Source organism: Triturus cristatus, chromosome 1_2, assembly GCF_964204655.1.
Source record: "Triturus cristatus chromosome 1_2, aTriCri1.1, whole genome shotgun sequence".
NCBI lineage: Eukaryota > Metazoa > Chordata > Amphibia > Caudata > Salamandridae > Triturus > Triturus cristatus.
In genome coordinates, this window is record NC_140580.1 from 486,105,519 (window position 1) to 486,126,422 (window position 20,904).

Consider the following 20,904-nt stretch of genomic DNA (forward strand, 5'->3'; position numbering starts at 1 on the left):
CCCTCATTCCTTCTATTTCTCACTTTTGCTTGGATGACATGCTCATATTCAGGCAGCTATAATGTAACAGGAGCCCATGTAGTAAAGGGAATGGCTTGCACACTTTAGCAACAGAAAGCCCAAGGACCTCCCTGCTGCTGCTTTCCTGCTCCTGCTGCTGGGCCACCTGTAGGAAAATCAGAGCACCTGGCAGCCTTCAGATATTGTGGGTTTTCCACTCGTGTTCATGCAGCTTTTTTGTGTGTCATTTGTGCATGTGCTATATTTACTTTGCCAGTTTGCTCTTTGTTATTTTCTACTATATGGTCGGTACTTAATTTATAAAATAATGAGTGCTGGTGCCTAAAGCTGAGATCTGAAGCTTATGGTCAGGACAATTAAATGTCTGTGTGCCATATAGGAAGGCTGCATAGTATGGAATCCACCCCAGGCCTCTTTAATCCACTATCAAACATTTCATGTCCCTTTATCTCACTATGCACTAAGCACTGGGTATGAAGTCCCAAAAAAGACAGATGGTGTGCTTCACACAGATGAAGACGGTCAACAGAGAGTTGCTGGAAGGCATGCAGTGGCAGTAAGCTGTGTATTCAGGACAGGCCAGTAGTGGCAGTAGCCTGAACTGAGGGCAGAAGGGGTCAGGGGAAACAAGGAGGTCAGGCAGTTGTGGGTTGGCCATCCATGGGGAGTGGGCCTGGGCCTTCGGCCCGCTGCAGATGGCCGAAGACCATTCACAGTTGGGGTATTGGCTGAATATGATTTTTAAAAAACTGAAATTTGCTGCAAAAACTGAAGTTAAAGAGGCAAAGTTAGATATGGTAATATGATCTTCTCTTTCCCTAAAAACGACAGCATTTTAAGCAAAAAAAGGTTAAAGTCCTGTTATTGATAGGTATTGAAAAAGGTTCAAAACAAATGCTGATAAAGCAAAAACACACTGACATTGTCCAGGTATTGTTTAGTTGACTAACTATAACTTGCGCCCCAAGCCAGGTACTGCTTATGACCTCATATATCACATCACTCATGGCATGTTCTGTGGCATTATTCATGACATCACAGATTGCACCATTATCACATCACTGATTATATCCTCCAATAAATGTGACAGTTTGATGTACACTTTTTATAGTGAAAGTTATTCAATGAGATATATCTGGACCCGATAGTCTACAACGTCGACAGCGCTTATGGGTGTAACTTTTTGCAACATGAAGACATGGAGCATATCTGTGAAATCATTTACATTTAGTAGATAATATGCTGTTTTATACTGGCATTCAGGTGCATTAGAAACGTAACCTCTCTGTGAAATCATTTACATTTAGTAGATAATATGCTGTTTTATACTGGCATTCAGGTGCATTAGAAACGTAACTTCTCTGAAGACATTATTGCAAAAACAATTTATTAAATGTTCAAAACCATTCAAAAGAGTGCTTGATGATTATTTACTTTAATAAGAAGTACCTGGTGAAGACTACATCTGGCATAGAATTTTAAGACAGCTGCTTCACATTAGTCACTGATAAGGCATGCTCAAACAAGTCCTATAAACAAACCTCTAGAATTTTTAACACCTCACAAATTCCTGCAGTGGGTGGAATTGAGTACACCAGCATGAAAACACTTATTATTATACCAAGGCTTGAACTGTTTGTGAGACCCCCATAGATTATGCATTCTTCAACAATGTATAATGTCTTAGAATTTTCACACAGCCTTTAGAAATCAATAGATGCACCTTATAAATCTCCAGTTAATATATAAATTGTAATTAGCACTATATGACAACTCTTTAAGGCAGAGTATGAAAAGAAATCCACAGTTGAATAATATATTGTAATAAGCTTTAGTTTTCCCCACATATTTTGGCAACAGGACTTTGATTTAAGCTACAATGTATTTGGAACATATGTTGCAACTTACACTACATGAGCTTAGTCTCAACTTTGTGAAGTGCTTCTTTGCCCTTGTAAGTTTACTGGTAGTTAAACTGTGCTCCATATAAATGTAGTCCTTTCTTAAACCCATGGCAGAACAAGCGGGGCTTCCTGCTTCCCAGTCACTGTGTGACCAGATCTCCCTGTTCTTTCAGGAAAAGATCCTCAAGATTCAGAGAGACTTTCGAGTAGGTAATTTCATTTCCGATCCTCTTTGGAAGGACGGTTCGGCCTCCATCTCTACATTTGAACCTGTCTCATTGGACATGACTCTTTCAGCCATTGAAAAATGTAAATCTGGTTCACCATTGGATGCCTGCCCCCCGTCAGTCCTACAGAAGTTGTTAGTGGTAGTAAACCCCATGATCAATCAGATCGTCAACTCATCTCTCAAGACGGGGATGGTGCCAGTGGAGTGGAAGCTGGCACTGGTTAAACCACTAAAAAAAAACCAATATATTGACGCGACTGTACTCTCTAACCTTCGCCCTATCTCTCTTCTCCCAATCTTGGGTAAAATCACGGAAACTTTCGTCCTAAAGGAGTTAACTAAATTTCTTGAAGAGCAACATACTCTCCATCCGTGTCAAACCGGATTCCGGCCCAAACACTCAACAGAGTCAGCCCTCATTGAAGTCTCTGACTCTTTGAAAATGATCACAGATAGAGGTAGGAGAGCGGTCCTGATTTTGTTGGATCTGTCGGCTGCATTCGACACGATCTCCCATGACATTCTTTTGAGGCATCTCGAATGCAGCGGCATTTCTGGTACGGTACTGAAGTGGATTAAATCCTTCCTGGTCTCTCGGAGACAGGTGGTTACCCTGGGCTCGTTCCTTTCCGCAGAACGCGCCATCATGGCAGGAGTCCCTCAGGGATCTTCCCTTAGCCCGTTACTCTTCAATGTGTATATGGCTCCCCTCATCACCTTGATCAACGCTTTTGGGATTGAGGTCATGTCATATGCAGATGACACCCAAATGATTATCTCCTTGGAGAATGACTCTATGCAGGCGGAAATAAATTTCAAACTATGTTTGACTGCTGTCCTCCAATGGATGCGAAATAATCATTTGAAGTGTAACACGGACAAAACAGAGATTCTCCCGATAGGGTCGGATGTCTCTTTTGAGCCATCTAAATGGTGGCCTGAGGGAGCAACCCCCCCTCCTGAGGTTGCGAAGGTTGTCAGGAACCTAGGAGTTCAATTTGACAATTCCCTCTGTTTCCTTCCCCATGTCAAAATAGTTGCAGGCACATGTTTTACTCTAATCAAATCTCTAAAAAAAATGTTTAAGTTTCTTCCCCTGTCCGCAAGAAAGTCCGTAGCAGTGGCCTTGATACTCTCTCGTATCGATTACTGCAACGGCCTCTTGGCTGGAGTCAATAGATCAGTTCTCAAGAAGCTCCAGGTGGTGCAGCATGCTGCAGCCCGCCTGGTGCTTAAGCTCCCTAGAAAGTCCTCAGCCTCGGCAGCTTTGAATGCACTCCATTGGCTCCCGATTCCTAAAAGAATCCTTTTTAAGATTCTCCTTGTCACATACAGGGCAAAGAGGAAGATTGGGCCTAAATTCTTGTCTGCGCGTTTCCCCCTATATACCACTTCCAGAGTGCTCAGATCATCTTCGGCTAACCTTCTTAAAGTGCCGCACTTTAAATACAAGTCAAAAGGAGCAAGAACCCTGGCCTTCTTGTGTGCCAGAGCCTGGAATAAACTCCCAGCTCAGATCAAACTTAGTAACACTGAACTTACATTCAGGAAGGAACTTAAAACCTGGATCTATGGCATCTCGGAGGACTGTTGTCTTGCTCTGATCTAAACCATTCTTAACAGTTCACTATTCTGGTTTCCCTCATCGATGTTTGACAATAGCGCCAAGATACTCCTCGCGGAGTGATAGCCGGGCTCTACAAGTACAATCTCATATCATATCATATCATAGTGAATCAGAGTTATTTCCAGTGCTTTACTATTTATTTTTCAGACATGCACACATGAACATATAGGCAATCTATGCTCTATTTATTTCTGGGCCCTGTAGTAACTGCTTTGTTTGTTATAGTTAGTTCACTGAACTATAACTGGTGTAAATCATTAGTCTTTAACCAATTTTGACCTTAATTGTATCATATATAATATGAGGTAAATGATTTATTGCATGATGTGGTTGTGTTACCTCGCAGTGTAATAGAAGTCACAATTCTGTGTCAGGTCTAGTCAGGTTTGTTTGTAAAACCGTAGCTCACTCCTTGGTAACTGTGGCTCAGAGCAGTCAGACTTTATCAAAGGAAAAAGTGTAAAGCAAAGTACAAAACTGTTGAACAAGAATTAAAAATAGACACCTCAATGGCAAAAGTCCATGGGAGGGGTTCCGTAGATATGAATTTTTAAAGAAACAATAAATCAGAAATGTTCACTTACCACTATAAATCGTTGTAATCTACAGCGATTTGCAGTTTGCGGTGAGCCACAACATATAACTTGAAACTGCTATAAGGCACTCTTGTGGTGACCAACTCTAGCAGGGTGCCAGTCACAGGGACCAATAAGATTTAGCTGAACAGTCCCTTCTCAGTTAAAATTGTCTCTTGTCCAGTTGAGGGTCTATGGGTGAATCAACATAGGAATGAATAGAGTGGGCCTAATGCAAGGGATGCAGAATGCTGAAGATGCTCATGGATATTGAGGATGCTGGACCAGTGTTGGGGCTCTTCCAGTAGCCACAGCTTGGTTCACAAACACGGTGGGGGGAATTTAACCTCAGACGTTGATGTCCATAGAAGTTCAGATAAAGTTTAACCTAAAACCAGTTACCACTGGTCTACTATTCCGTGGTTACAGCAAAATCAGTGATTCCCCTAAATTGGTAGTAACTTTCTTGCTGTGTGACCAAACTGCACTTTAATGGCTTTCCTGGGTCTGGTAGACTCGGGTACAACTTTTAAGGGTTGAAACTTAGTCTCCCAGTCTGCACTTCAGCAGTCAGTGGTGATCAGGCGTCCGTGGCCATCAACTCTCCAAGGCAGACGTGTTCAGACTTTATGGCCATTTGGCTGTAACAGGGAGTCAGCCAATTGAATTGTGGAGTCAGCTTCTCTGTCTGGGACTCTGGGACAACTTTTTCTTGAGCAGGACACAACAGGAACAGTCTTCTCTTTGCTAGCCCATGGGGCAGACGGTGCAGTTCAGTTTTTGGTGCAGACTCTATTTGTTGGAACCAAAGAATAGAATGGCAGTTCTTCTTCAGTTCACTGTCTAGTACAGAAGGGCTCCGAGGTCTATGTGCTAGGGGTGCCTCTTTTATGCCAGTTTCTTGCCCTCTTGGATGTGGTGACTACTAGCTAATGGGTTACCTAGTCCCCTCCTACCTAGTGTCAAATTCCTGTGAAATGTGGCATCAGCTGTCCAGAATGCAACATTATGCCCACTCCTAGTATAGCAGAACCCTTCTCTTCATGTGTGGAGCTTCCTAGACTGTCCCAGATGTGTGTCTATCTGGGGCTTCACCCCAAAGAAAAAGCGGTTTGGCAGTGGCTTACACCTCTATGTTCAAGATGCCAGCCTGTCTGCTAAAACAAAAAGAGCAGCCCCTCTCATCTGTGACTACCATTTGCCCTTTAAAAGCAGCTTCTACTTAGAAGCCTGCGATTTGGGCTCACACAGCCTATTTGGTCATCCTGCCAAGATGAGCTCACACCTCTTCCAATGGTAGGCCCTTTATGTTCACATCTCTTCCCAGGATGCTTGCGGACTGTCTCAATTACAGCAACTTGCGTGCAACAGTAAACAGTCAATGGAAACTTTGGGCAACAAAATGGCAACATTTTAAAGTTGCCATTTGCCTAAGAGTTACATTAAATTCAACTTGAGCAACAATGCAGGTTTGTCTTGCTTCGCCAGTCAGATAATACAGAATCTCCCACACAATGGCTCAAACCCACAGGGCAAAAGAGGAGTCATAACACAAAACAAACAACACCTTTAGAAAAGGGTTTTATTTCACAAAATGAAAAGACTCTTTTTAGAATAAGGCTAGGAGTTTTATTTTACACAATGCTCTCTAATAGAATGGCTTTCCCAGATGCCAAATGCAGAACATTCAAATACACATAAAGATATATATTTATATACAAGCAATAATAACACACTTGGTAGATGCAACAGTTAAATGCATGAATAATACTGATTAATAAACATGCAGCAAATAATATGAGATAAGACTCAAGCTAAATATAATATGCTGGACGTCCTGCAAGAGATCAGAAAAAGATATATACACTAAATACATCAAATGATTACTTTGGATGTGCACCTCACTCAGTAACACATCTCAAAGAAAACACCTTAAATGACCACAGTCGCTGGAACCACGCATCACAATGGCACTAGCCGGAAACAAGTCACCTCACCCGATCATTCACTCGACATCCTTGCCAGTTCTCACTGGGGGGCCCGTTCACAGCTGGCTTGGACGCTCGACCGGGACTCAAGTTCCGTTTGTCTTACAGCAGTACGTCTGCTCTGTAAGTGAGCACCCAACTCAACTGTCAAGAAACCCCAGCTTCGAGAAACCTTCCCCTGCGCCAAAGGAATCTTACCAGGACTGGCCAGCTTCCAAGCAAGCATTCCATGGCAGGAAGGAGTTCCCATGTTTCCTCTATAGTCTCGCAAGTTACAGCCTTTATCTTGTCGATGCTCACAAAATCCTTCCAGGGTACATTAAACAATCTCTCACAAAACAATCCTTGAACGTGATTAACCCAAACAACTTGCAAGCGTGGCTGTGCATGCAGATAAAGCTCAAGCCAGGCAGCGTCAGAAAACAGGATGACATGAGTCCATGTCAAAGCCAATAGTAGGAACTTCATAATACTTAGCAATGTACAACACAATGAACATTTGTGCGCCACTGCTTATAGCATCACATACTTCATCTCTCAATGTACAACACAGTGCACATTTGTGCACCACTGCTCATAACACTGCACTTGGATACCAACACGTCCATTCCACACCTTACTCTCTCTCATGCTTTCAAATGCACATCCCACACGTTCTGTTCTTGGCAAGGCTGTTCTACTCCATGACAGCTCCCACTGAAAGACTGCAAGGTTACAAGAAATAAACCTTTAAGAGAAACAAGGCATGTGCAGGACATCTTACAATCATGCTAGGATAAACTAACACACCAAAGTCAATTAAAATAATGGTGGTCAAAGGTTATCACAGGTGTCAGACCACATGAGTGCCTCTAGCACTACAAGGTTTAATGTAATGATCTACTTGATCCATTGCAGTGCCAAATTCAGTACTCCCATTTAAAACTCTATCCTCACCAATGGTTCTACTAGCCTTTCTATAGCAAAACTGACAATGCATGGTTATACTGTCAGGACACTTAAAAACACATGTCCTACTTTTTCAAATAAAGCATCTTGCCGTAGGGCTTGTTAGGCCTGCCTTGGGTGAGTTATATACATTAAAAGGAAGTTTTGGGATTGGTCATATGTTTAAATTGCAAAGTCGAGTTAGCAGCTTAGAAACGTCTCTATTAACCAGCAGTCCAAGTGTGTCTGTCATATTTTACCTTGTCCCAAATGTGGTGGCATAAGAAGTGCTGCAGTCCAATAGGGAGTCTTTAACTCACAGGCCATGGGTACCCCTGGTACCATATACTAGGAACTTCTAAGTAAGTTAGCCTATGCCAACTGGCAGGAAACAAATTAAACATTATCAATCTGTCTATCTATCTATCTATCTATCTATCTATCTATCTATCTATCTATCTATCTATCTATCTATCTATCTATCTATCTATCTATCTATCTATCTATCTATCTATCTATCTATCTATCTATCTATCTATCTATCTATCTATCTATCTATCTATCTATCTATCTATCTATCTATCTATCTATCTATTGCACAGAATCCTGCTAATGCATACCATCTCCCAGTGCGGGAAGGAAGCAGGCAGCATGACTCCATATTTTAATCCTATTTGGACCAACGCATTTTAGCCATAGCATTTAACAGGGTTAAATAATTACAACAAGCAGAGTATACATTAAAAAGGCAAACCATTGCATTAAAAAACAACTAGACTCCTACCATAGTTTCTCATTTCCTCACGCTCGTGTCACATTTCATCTACCATTTACTTTCTCATGAGGTTATGATTTGTAATAGCATTCCAAAGGATGTTGTGCCTATGTGTGTTGGAAATCTCCCTTAAAGTCATTTACATTTGCATGTTGGCAATACATACCCTACAAGTCCAAAGTTGTGAATCTTGTCACTTTGTTTATTTTAAAGTCACTGAGTATCAATTTGTACACACCACTACCCCAATTATCATGCATGCACTCAGAATGTGAAACAGATTAATGATACCTAATGGTAAAGTACCTACAGATTTGGAAGTCTTCAATCTCTTGGAGATGATATGTGACTCAACAGGTATCATGCAGAAAAGGGTGCTTAATGGTAAATCACTTAAGATTTGGAATGCTTCCTTATCTTGAAGATACTGCATGTCTGAACAAGGAGCCATGTGTGAAGCAAGCTTTCTATGGCACCCTGGATGGTCTCAAGTCTGATCTCAAAAGGAGAGTGGGGTTCCTAATGTTGTCAGAATGACTGGATGTGATGGGAGTACCAGTGTCATTGATGTGGATCTTAGATAATCACATCTACATCTACCTTTGAATCTATTGGGCATGGAGGTCCCTATTCAACAAAACCTTAAAAGCACATGTTAGAAAATTCTATATAAAATGTAATGCAAAGCCTGTAACTCAATGAGTACCACAATTCATAATCCCATGACCTTGTGCAAAATACGCAAACAGTTGTTTTCCAAAGTGCAAATGCATAATAACAAGCAATTTGTTAATAATTTCTCCAAGGTGTAATAGGTGAGAAATAACCAGCAATTTGCCAGGCAAGGTGGTTTTCACGAGGTGTCACTAAAAGAGAGTTGTTTCTCCTTGTGAGTTGAAATGCAGACTTGTGTCTAGCTGTCAGTATATATATATATATATATGTATATATATATATATATATATATATATATATATATATATATATACACACACTCTGAACAACAGTATATTCCAATTATACAGCATATACCCACAGCACTGCACTGTCATTAAAAGTGGTAATGCTAAGCGCCTTGAGAACCTCACGGGTGAGTAGCGCACTTCACAATTCCCTGATTGATTGAATGGAAGATGTATCAATTAATACCCTAAAAACATACACCCTTGCAGCTCCCTCTACCCAAAAGCAATTCTGCTTAGCTTCATGGAAGCGGGAGCATTTTCCAATGCTCTCGCTTCCGTGAAGTGAAGCAGTGTTTGCTATGGCATGGCATGCCAAAGCACACTGGAATGTCCTGGGGTGGGTGTTCTGGGACATTACTGGAGCCTGCCCTGGTGGGTGGCGGTCCCCAGGGTCGTTTACGGCTCCAGGAGAGGGCCCCCCCTACCATCTTTTAAAGAGCACCGGAAAGGTGGCAGTCCCCAGGACTGTGGGCGGGCATGTGCCCCCCCACATTCAAGATAATTAGCCCCCCGGGAGGTGGCGGTCCCCTTTGCTGTGTATAGGGGCAGGAGCCCCCCCTCCACATATTTTTTGTCAACAAAGCCCCATCGAGGTGGTGGTTTCTGGGGCTGCGGGGTGGCCGTGTAGCCACCCGGCATTCAATCTATAAGCCCTGGGGAGCTGCCGCTCCCTGGGGCATGTGGTGCCCATGCAGGCCCCCCACATCTATTTTTATCAGAAGCCTGTGCTTCATTTTTTAAATTTTCAGCCGGAATTGCAGATCTACAACAAATGCAGCTGAATTTGCTTTTTTTCTAAATGCTTTTATTTAGCCATTGGGGTCCCTGTGGGACCCCCTGAACAGGCCTAGGGGGTCAGGGTGTTTCTACCCTGCCCCCTTTTCTTGTTTTTTAACCTTTTTTTTGTGACTCATTTCAACTGAGTAACAAGATGGCTGCCAACACTTCCTGGTTTGTAGTGTTGGCGGCCGATCAGATCCCAGGCACCAGAACGGGAGTGTTTGTGAATCCTCCGCACCCCTATACGTAGATCTGAGAAATGTTTATATTTCTCAGGAACTACTGAACGGATTTGCACTAAGAGTACTTTCTGAACTAAGAGCTACCTTTTGGCCAAATTTGGAGTAATTCTGTTCAGCAGTTCGGGCTGTAGCTGTGTCTAAAGTTTCCTATAGAAATTAACATGGAGAAAATGCATTTTGGCCCCCCTTTTTCTCAGCCCTGCTTGAAAAATCACCCAAAACTTTCAACACAACAGCTGACCTGACTGCCCCATTAATTTTGAAAATTGCGTGTAGATCCGTCAAACGATGCCAAAGAAAAATGATTTTCCTTTGGAAACTAGGTCCTAACTATAACTACCTACTGGCGACTGCCAGTAGGTAATAAATATAAGAGGTGAGCAGATCTAGAGTGTCGCTGGTGTTGAGAGTGCGCTATACAGAAGCTGCTTTCCACTTAAACTTGAGCACTACCCAGAGTTCACTGCTTCTTTTTTGCATAATGTATGCGTCACTCTATGCCTAAAAAGGGTACTGTTTTGACTTCTACTGGGTGTTCCCTTGTGTCTGGACAAAGCTATAACTCTCTGAAGAGCTCCCAGTAGAGCGAAACACTGTGTCAGGGGTGCTTTTACTTATTTCAGGTTGACTTGGTTGGTATTTTATCAATTCAGAGCTGTAATACTGTGCCTGGAGTGGTAATTGGCTTTTGTCATTTTTGCAGCTCGGTATGGACAGCACTGTGCTAGTCCTATGCTTAAAGACTTTGTTGTAGAAATGGCTAAAGACTTTATCCTTTTCTATCTCAGCGTGGATGGCACTGTGCTAATCCTATGCTTAAAGACTTTGATAGAAAAGCAGACATTTGAGGTGAGCATATCTAGAGTGTCGCTGGTGTTGAGAGTGCGCTACACAGGAGCACAGGAGCTGCTTTCCACCTAAACTTGAGAGCTACCCAGATTTTTCTGCTTCTTTTTTGTGTGTATATATATATATATATATATATATATATCCCCAGATTCCGTAGAACAGCTTCGAGCAGATACGGACACGGACCAGGTACTTCGTGCAAATATTTTATTCAGTGCAGTATGTCGCCATAACGTTTCGGCTCGTCCGAGCCTTGATCACATGACAATGTGACTAGGTTAGACCACAGTTTTTAAAGTGACAGTGCTAATTGGTAAGGGTTCAAAGTTCAAGCATTTTGGCGGTTTACGGGTAATGGACATAAAAGAAATACATAGTCAAGGTGACATAATGTAAACAGTGCACACATAAATATTACACAATATGGATTTAAAAACGGAAATAAATAGCATACAATGATTGCAAAGACAATTGTTTAAAATTAAATAGTTATACATAAATAATTAAAAGACAATTGTACAAATCGGCAAATTGTGCAAATTATGTTACACGTGACCATAACAACGACTGTTCGTTTAATGTCACGTATAAATCCATTGATAGCTAAGATAGGTATTAATTGGTTAAATCCAATTATACATTATGTCTATTCCGTTCGCATGTGAATTAAATTAACAGTTATTATCGTGTCAAAAATACACATCAATCACATACCAATCATCCCATAATGTGTAAAACGATTGTAAGTTGCACTGAGCAATGTCGGCCATAGTATATTAATCGGTATGTCCTCTCCCAACCACTGTATGTTAGGTATTGTAGTACCGTAGTTATGCCGCCTTCCCACTTGGTTTTTGACTTGGTTTATAGCTAAACAGAGCCCTTATTTTATATTGAAAAAGTGCGTGAGGATATCTTGAGAACTAAGTCTCATGGGTGGAAAGGGGTACTAACTTATCCAGCAATACTGAGACAGTTAAAGATCAATCTTAAGTCTAAAGAGGAAGGTATTGGAAATCTAAAATCAAGGATGTACAGTGTATATATATGTATATACACAACAGCACAACGAAATCAGTAGTCTCACAGTAGGTATCTAAGCTTATAGTCATGCAGGATGTTGTGGTAAGAGTGTTATAAACATGTAAGAATACATTCATAGATAAGCAAAGATCATTCAAATATCAGGTTCAAGCCATTCGTTATAGTTGGTGGCATGTAGCAAAAGTCAGAGGAAAGGACAGATGTGCAAATTTAAATATAAAATTAGAGAAACTACATGTAAAAAATATATTGGGAAAGATTTCTGTTCTCTTTAAATATACTTAATTAAAATTTATTGTATAAAAATTAAAACAATAAATATTTAAGAAAGTTAAAAGATCCCCAAGGGAATCTACTATCAAAAATTGAAAAAACCATCTCTGAATTATAATAAACATGTATGTAAATCCTCTGTGATGTTAAGGCCTCCTGGGTGCTTAGTGTCAAGTTGTAAAATGTATTTGGTTTCCAATTTACGTAACTTAGACTCACGGTCACCCCCTCTCCTACTGGCATTGACCGCATCTATGACATAATACTTGAGACTCTGATTGTCGCTATTGTGGTATTCTTTAAAATGTCTGGCGACAGGGTATGTTTTGTCCTGATTGGCTATTGCCCGGAGGTGTTGCAAAATGGGTTTGTGTACTGCATGTTTCGTACTGCCCACATATTGTAACCCACATGGACATAGTAAAACGTATATCGCAAATTCAGTCTTGCAAGTAAGTATCTTGTTAATTTGGTGCTTTTTGTCACTGAAAGCATCACTGTACTCCTTAGTATTAATACCATGGGTACAGGATTTGCACGTTTTACATTTAAAAAAACCATGATTGGTTTGTAACCATGTGGTTTTTTCGATGGTCTCCGGGTTGGTATCAACTAGTCTGTCTCTCATCGATGGGGCCTTACTGAAAGTAAGCGATGCTTTGCGTGGTAGACTAGGGCCAATTACCGGATCACTCAGGACAATAGGCCAGTTGCCATTGATGATTTTATAAAGCTCGCTGTGCTGTTTGCTGTATCCAGTAATTATTCTGAATGAATTGTCAGGGGGTTCAGTTGGTGCTAAATATATATATATATATATATATATATTCACTGAAAAAACCATAGGTTTCACACATGTTATAGTTAGCGGAAATTTTACTGATAAAAAACCAATTAAATTCCCCCGTTATAGTTAGTGCAGGCAACTATAACTCACGCGACCGCAATCCTCTGCTGATGCTAATACTGTATTTAGACACTTATTTGCCCATGTCTTCTTCCATACATTTTTAGCTATACATATATTACAAATATTTTTTTTTCATTAAGACACATATGTCATCAGCAGAAGATTGCGGTCGCGTGAGTTATAGTTGCCTGCACTAACTATAACGGGGGAATTTCATTGGTTTTTTATCAGTAAAATTTCCGCTAACTATAACATGTGTGAAAGCTATGGTTTTTTCAGTGAATTTGCAAGGTTTTTTAAATGCTAATTCCTAACTATAACGTGTGTGAAACCTATGGTTTTTTGAGTGAATTTGTACGGTTTTTTAAATGCTAAGTTACTTTACGCCATTCGTGGCGTGCGCGCCCACTTAACGCAGTTCGTTCCGTGCGCGCACGGTGCGCTTCGCGCACCGTGCGCGCACAGTGAGCGCGCGGTGCGCTTCGCGCACCGCGCGCCCACTTTACGCAGTTAGTGCCGTGCACGCATGGTGGGCACGCGGTGCGCTACGCGCACCGCGTGCCCACGTTACGCTAGATGGGCCATGTACGCACGATGCCCTTCGCGCACCGTGCGCACATGGAGGACATATGATGCACTTCGTTTTGAAAGGTAATATTTTAATTTTTCGTATATGTTATAAGCCATGCACAAATGGTGCCCTTCGGGCACCAATTTCACACGGGGTGGGGAGAGTGTGGATAATTTTTTTTTTTTAATAATTTTTTACCGTACGCGTACGGTAAGCGTAATCGGCGAAATTAGCGAAAAAATAAAAATTCAGTTTTTGGCCTTGGGGGATCTTTGGGGACTCCCTCAACATTGCTATGTGTGTGGGAGCTGTCTAAACAGCCCCTTTACATGTTTTTGTGCTTTATATTTTAAACATCACTCTCAGTGCGAGAGAGAAAATGGCGGCCGCCGCTTCCTGGTTTTGGCCGATTCGAATGTTTACTAAGATCTAAGAGCCAATCAGAATCGCGCTCGCGCTCGCGCACGCCACCGTACGCGTACGGTAAGCGTACCGTAAGCGCACCGTAAGCTAGCTCAGATATATATATTGATTTAAAGGCTATTTTCTCAGAATCTACTGAACAGATTTACACCAAACCTACAAAAGGCACTTCCTTGACCTGAGGACTACCTCTCTGCCAAATTTCTAGTAATTCTGTTCAGCCGTTCGGGCTGTAGCCCTGTCTAAAGGTCCTATGGAAAAATGCATGGGAAAAACGCGTTTTGGGACCCCCCTTTATCTCAGACCCCGCTTGACGAATCCCCCCGAGACTTTCAGGGTAGGAGCGGAGCGTAGCGCCCCACCTATTTTGAAAAATTCGCGAGGATTCGTCGACCGGCGCCAACGTTATTCAAAATAGAATGTTGCGGATTTCCTATGGAAACGTGGTCCTAACTATAACTACCTACTGGCGACCGCCAGTAGGTATATATATATATATATATATATATATATATATATATATATATATATATAGTTATAGTTAGGACCGTGTTTCCCTAAGAAATCCGCAACATTCTATTTAGAATAACTTTGGCGCCGATTGATGAATCTTCACGACATTTTCAAAATAGGTGGGGCGCTCCGCTCCTACCCTGAAAGTCTCGGGGGGATTCGTCAAGCGGGGGCTGAGAAAAAAGGGGGGTCCCAAAACGCGTTTTCCCCATGCATTTTTCCATAGGGACCTTTAGTCCAAGGTACAGCCCGAACGGCTGAACAGAATTACTTGAAATTTGGCACAGAGGTAGTCCTCAGGTCAGGGATGTGCCTTTTGGAGCTCTGGAGTCAATATGTTCAGTAGTTCCTGAGAAAATTGCAGTTAAAAGTACATATATATCAATAAGCGCGCACCGTGCGCGTACGGTAAGCATACCGTACGCGCACGCTGCCGTGCGCGAGCGCAATTCTGATTGGTTGTTAGATGTCAGTAAGCATTCGAATCGGTCGAAATCAGGAAGTGTCGGCCGCCATTTTGTCTCTCGCAGTCTGAGGCAGTGAAAAACAAAGGTGGAGAACGTGAAAAGGGGGCAGGGTGGACAGTTCCTGACCCCCTAGCCTTTGTCAGGGGGTCACTGAAGGACCCCCAGGGTGATAAAAACGTTTTTTTATTTTTTCGAAAAAGCGCGAGGTGAGAGAAAAAAATATTAATAAATACATAACTTGTCTCCAAGAGACGCATTTATCATGGGAAAAAAATGATTTGTTAAAGAACCTGGGGCTGGAAGTATTAATAGCTTCCAGGCAGACTGGTATTAAAAGAGGTGTCGCCATACTCATGCGTCGGAATTTGGGCATTCTAATCAAGACTGCTGCTGATAAATGGGGCCGCTGGGCCATGGCAGAACTTCTTATTTCTCAGAACAGGTTTCTGATCTGTTCAGTCTATGGCCCCAACCTTGACGACTCCAAGTTATTTAACTATCTAAATCAGGAGCTTGCTCTCAGTGGTATTCCTATTATTTTTTGTGGGGATTTTAATATTCATATTGACTCTGCTTTCAATATTAGACAAAATTCAAGGTATAAAGGATCAAAGCCATGGCCTTTTAAGGCTCTGCGGTCTTTGGTATTAGACAATGCTCTATCGGATGCTTGGCATACTGCTCATCCAGATGAGTATGGCTTTACCTTTTTCTCTGCTCCACACAAGAAACATGTTCGGATTGATTACTTTTTTTTGTCTCCGTTTTTTTGGGATAAAAGTGGGTTAGAAATTCTGCCTAGGCTATTATCGGATCACAATCCTCTTTGTTTAAATCTTAGTATCTCATCAACTGAACAGGGCCATAAATCAACTTGGACGTTTCAACGAAATCTACTTGTACAATCAGACTACATTCAATTTATGTCTAATGTTATCCAGGACTTTTTTGAATTAAACAATGAGTCCGCTTCAGTCCCAGTAGTCTGGGACACGTTTAAATCGGTGGTACGGGGAGAGACGCTAAAATGTGCTAATTTTCAATTAAAGAACAAACGGAATAAATTTAAAAGGGACTGTGAAATAGTTCTTCACGCTGAGACACGGATGGCTGAATGTATCAAATTAAATAGGGACATAGAGGAATCCCAACTAGATCTATCGATGAAACGTAGCTCTGTTTATGCTCATAGAGCCGATCAAGTAGCTCTACATTATAATCAACACCGGACCGAAAGCTACGAATTTAGTGAACAAACAGGGAAAGTTCTAGCACAAAGACTACGTCAAAAAGCCACCGCTAATGAGATTCTCAAAATACAAGATCTTCATGGGGGCTTTAAAACCTCTAAAGAAGATATACTTGCAGCCTTTAACGAATTTTATCAATTGCTTTATCATCAACCGGATAGTGTCCCTGAGTTTGCTATAAAACAATATCTCGATAAGATTTATACTACAGAGATGTCAGCAGAATATGTGGAGTCTCTCAGTACCCCAGTTACTTGGGATGAGATCGAACTCGCTATTACCGTCTTGCGACTGGAAAAGCCATGGGTCCTGATTCTATTCCTTTGGAATTTTATCATGTATTTAGAGGAATTTGAAAGCCAGAACTAATGAAGATTTTTTCCTCGGCTTTTGCTGGCAACCCACCTGAGTCATGGTCCCTCGCAACGATAGTAATTTTTAAAAAGAAAGGTAAAAATAGTGAAGAACTAGGCGCATATCGACCTATCTCCCTGATCTCCACCGATAGCAAGATTTATTCAAAAATTCTTGCTAACAGACTCAACCCATTGATGCCGACTCTTGTGTCTCTCAGACAACACAGCTTTATATTGAAAAGAGACACTACTGACCATGTCAAAAAAATAATAGCACTATTAGATTGGGCCCAGACTTCCGAATCCCCGGTTGCGGTGGTCCTGTTGGACGCAGAAAAAGCGTTTGACAGGGTCTCCTGGGAGTTCCTTTGGTCTGTTATGCTCTGGATGGGCTTTCCCATCTTATATATTAATGCTGTGAAAGCCCTTTATATTCAATCTAAAGGTGCTATAAGAATAACTAACTCTTTCTCGAAGGGCTTTCCGATAACAAGGGGGACTAGACAAGGCTGTCCCTGTTCCCCCTTGCTGTTTGCTTTATACTTAGAACCATATCTACGTAAATTATCCCTCGAGGCAGATATTACACCCGTAAAAATTAACACCAATTTATTCAAAGTTTTCGCATACGCTGATGATGTTGCTGTAACTACCGCAGATATTGGATCTGCATTACCAAAAATCATTCTTTTGGCTGAAGAATTTGGCTTGTTATCCGGTTATAAATTAAATGTGGCCAAAACCCAATTGATTCATTCTGATTTTGGCCGACCTAAAGATATGGTTTTTGACTTTGAAGCTCATTACTTGGGGATAACGATTTCTTCCAGGGTGGACGAGATTGTTCGTTTAAATATAGAGCCCGTTCTGAACTCATCTAATACAACTCTAGAGAGATTAAATAATTTGCATTTTTCTCTTTATGGCCGAGTCAATATTATTAAAATGTTAATTTTACCAAAGTTTTTATATTTGTTTCGTACTATACCACTCCTGTTCCCGGCATATTACTTCACAAAAATTGATAGAATGATTTCTAGATTTTTGTGGGGGTATCACCGATCCCGTCGAGCATTGAAATGGTGTTTTTTGCCTAGGCTGAAAGGGGGGTGGGGTGTCCCTAATTTTCGGATGTATTATTGGCTTATTTCTTTAAGATATATGGGTATACTTCTTTTCGTGGGCACGGTTACTGAAGAATCTGTCTACCCCTCAATCTACGAATTATTGTTAGGCAAGGCTGCTCCTCAATGTTTAGTCAAAATCATTGAACCCAGCTATTATAAAAAAAACAAATTCAAGACTATCTTAGCCTGTTTTTCAATTTGGCGACAATTCAGGAACAAAATTCTTGGTCTGGGTCCAATTACTTACTACTCTCCAATTCTCAATAATTCCGCTCTGTCTTCGGTGTTTAATGACCAAGTCACCAGAGTATGGCATCTCTCCGGAATACAGATTTTGGGAGATTTATATGAAGAGGCTCAACTTCTCTCATTTTCGACTCTTCGAACCAAATATGGCTTACCTCAGCATCATTTTTTTAAGTATCTTCAGATTCGAAGTTTTTTAGAATCGAAAGGACTTTTTATTAATCCTAGTATGATTTCTAATAAGATACTAGAAACAATCAAGAAAACAAAGAAAACAGGCCCAGTTTATCAAATGATTATTAATCAGTTTGAAGATGATTTATCTTCTGTAGAAGGTAAATGGCAAAGGAAGTTAGATATAGCAGACATTGATATAGGAAGATCAATCGAGATATCTATGAAGGTACTTTTTAATGGGCCCCTTCAAATTCAACATTATGGTGCCAATTACGATCCTGTAAAAACCGGGTACGAACCGTCGGACGGAGCATATTCTCCGTCCGACGCGTACCCGGTCGTCAAAATCTACCAACATGGAATTACGATTCGCACGGAAACACCATTTCCGTACGAATCGTACAAAACCCCGACCGACCAAAATAAACATACAAATGCGATCCGGGAAAGCGCCGAGCTGACGTCGGGACGCTCGCAGCCTGCCATTCACGAACCAGGAATTACGATTCGCACCGACGTCATCCCGCACGGTGAATATTTCCCGGCAGCCAAAAACTGCCGGGAAATCAGGATGACGCGAACAAGGAGTACCAGTACGCGACGGACAGACAGGACGACGCGAACAAGGAGTACCCGTACGCGACGGACAGACATGGACCCGAACCTACGTGTCATCCCGGCCCTCATAGCAGTCCACCTCCTCTACAGGTTACGACGCAGATGCCGCAGAAGGTCAGAACAACAAAGGGAGGGGGGAAAGAGGGGGGTGGCAGGACCAGGGGCAGGCCACAAAACCCCCACCAAAGTCACACAGCACACATGCCCTGGACATACCTGACCCTCAGGCCCTGGTCACTACGAGGGGGTGGGGGCGTGTCCAGCTAAGCCAGCGACCGCCACAACGGAAGTTCTTGATGACGCGAACCATCGGACTTCACTTTTCACATTTGTACGGTAAATCGTCCGAGGACGTGTCGGACACATTTTCCGACCCGAGGACGTGTGGGGAATAATTCCCAAGGCGGTTCGTATGGACTTTTTACCATGCGAATCGTGATTGCCAGTTTGTACGGCACTTGTACGATTCGTACGGTAAAAAGACCGGATACGAGTCGTACGGGGATATTTTTTACAGGATCGTAATTGGCACCTATATGTCTGTCTTTAATCTTTACTATTTCCCCGCTAAGTTAGCCAAGTGGAAGGTCGGCAGCGAATCAAGATGTCATCGTTGCAATGAGTCTGATGCAGATTCTATTCATATGTTTTTTAAATGTGAAAAACTTCTTCGGTTTATTATTGATATTGAATCTTTTATTAATAATAATCTACGGATAGCTGTAAAATTTTCTCCTGAGTTGGTAATTTTTGGTATTCAATCAGATCAATCCGAGAAAAGACCTATTGCTGAAGAAGCATTTTTGCTTATATGTATGTCTGTCTTTCGATTCTGCATCACTTCCCGGTGGCTTGACAATGAACCCCCGACCTTTCATCAATGGCAATGTAAGCTACTTTCCATTTATTATATAGAAATGGCCATGTATAAGCTTAAGGGGTTAAAGAAAAAAAGACAAGGCTTGAAAATTTGGGATCCAGTCATTAAATGGATTTAAGAGATATTCCCTATTTTTCTTGTATTACTGCTGTATGTATATTTTGTGTCTGCTCTCTGTTATATTGCTCATTGTATGACTGAATGTTGTTGTAAAACTCTAAATAAATAAATAAAATAAAAAAAATACATAACTTAGCATTTAAAAAACCGTACAAATTCATTTAAAAAACCATAGGTTTCACACACGTTATAGTTAGGAATTAGCATTTAAAAAACCTTGCAAATTCACTTAAAAAACCATAGGTTTCACACATGTTATAGCTAGCTGGACATTTCCCTTGTAAAAAACCAATGAAATTCCCCCGTTATAGTTAGTGCAGGCAACTATAACTCACGCGACCGCAATCCTCTGCTGATGATGTCAGATATCCTGTGTAGTTCCTATATATCCTACACAGGATCTGCACGTTCAGATAACATAAACTGTGGGATTGGTGGCAGACTGGTTCCGTGCACCCCCACCAGATACGTTTGCCTGTTTGCATTAGCTAGCTCACAGTGCCACTAAAATCTCCTCTTATCGGGGAGAGAATAGTTTCTGGCAACCTCAGAACATGACAACAGTGATCCCTCAGGATCGTGGAAACAATATACAACTTTTCGCTCAGTCACTCGTGCTCACTTAGTTGGTCTCAGAGATACACAGAATAAACAGTCTGGGTGTTTCAATAAGGATTTATTCAACAGTTGTTATTCTAGTGTAAACTAGATGTGCTGTAACAACCATTAGACAATAGCAAAGATATATGATTAGCAGTACTACGAAAGTAAAGGGATGGTACAGTTATACCATTTTACAGTAATCATGAATATATACAAGTACATAAAATACATGATAGATAAGTGTGTACTCCTACGATGCATCCCTAACTAGAAGTACCTATCATCTGTGTAGGTGTTATGCCCAGAGTCCCTCTAAGGTCTAGTCAACCCCTTTACCTGAGTAAGGAGAGAGTATGGGACCCCATCCTGGTCTCGAGTTGGACAACTAGCGAGGGATGTTAGACCACTGCTAGCTGGAGCGTTTGCATACAGGAACCTCAGCAT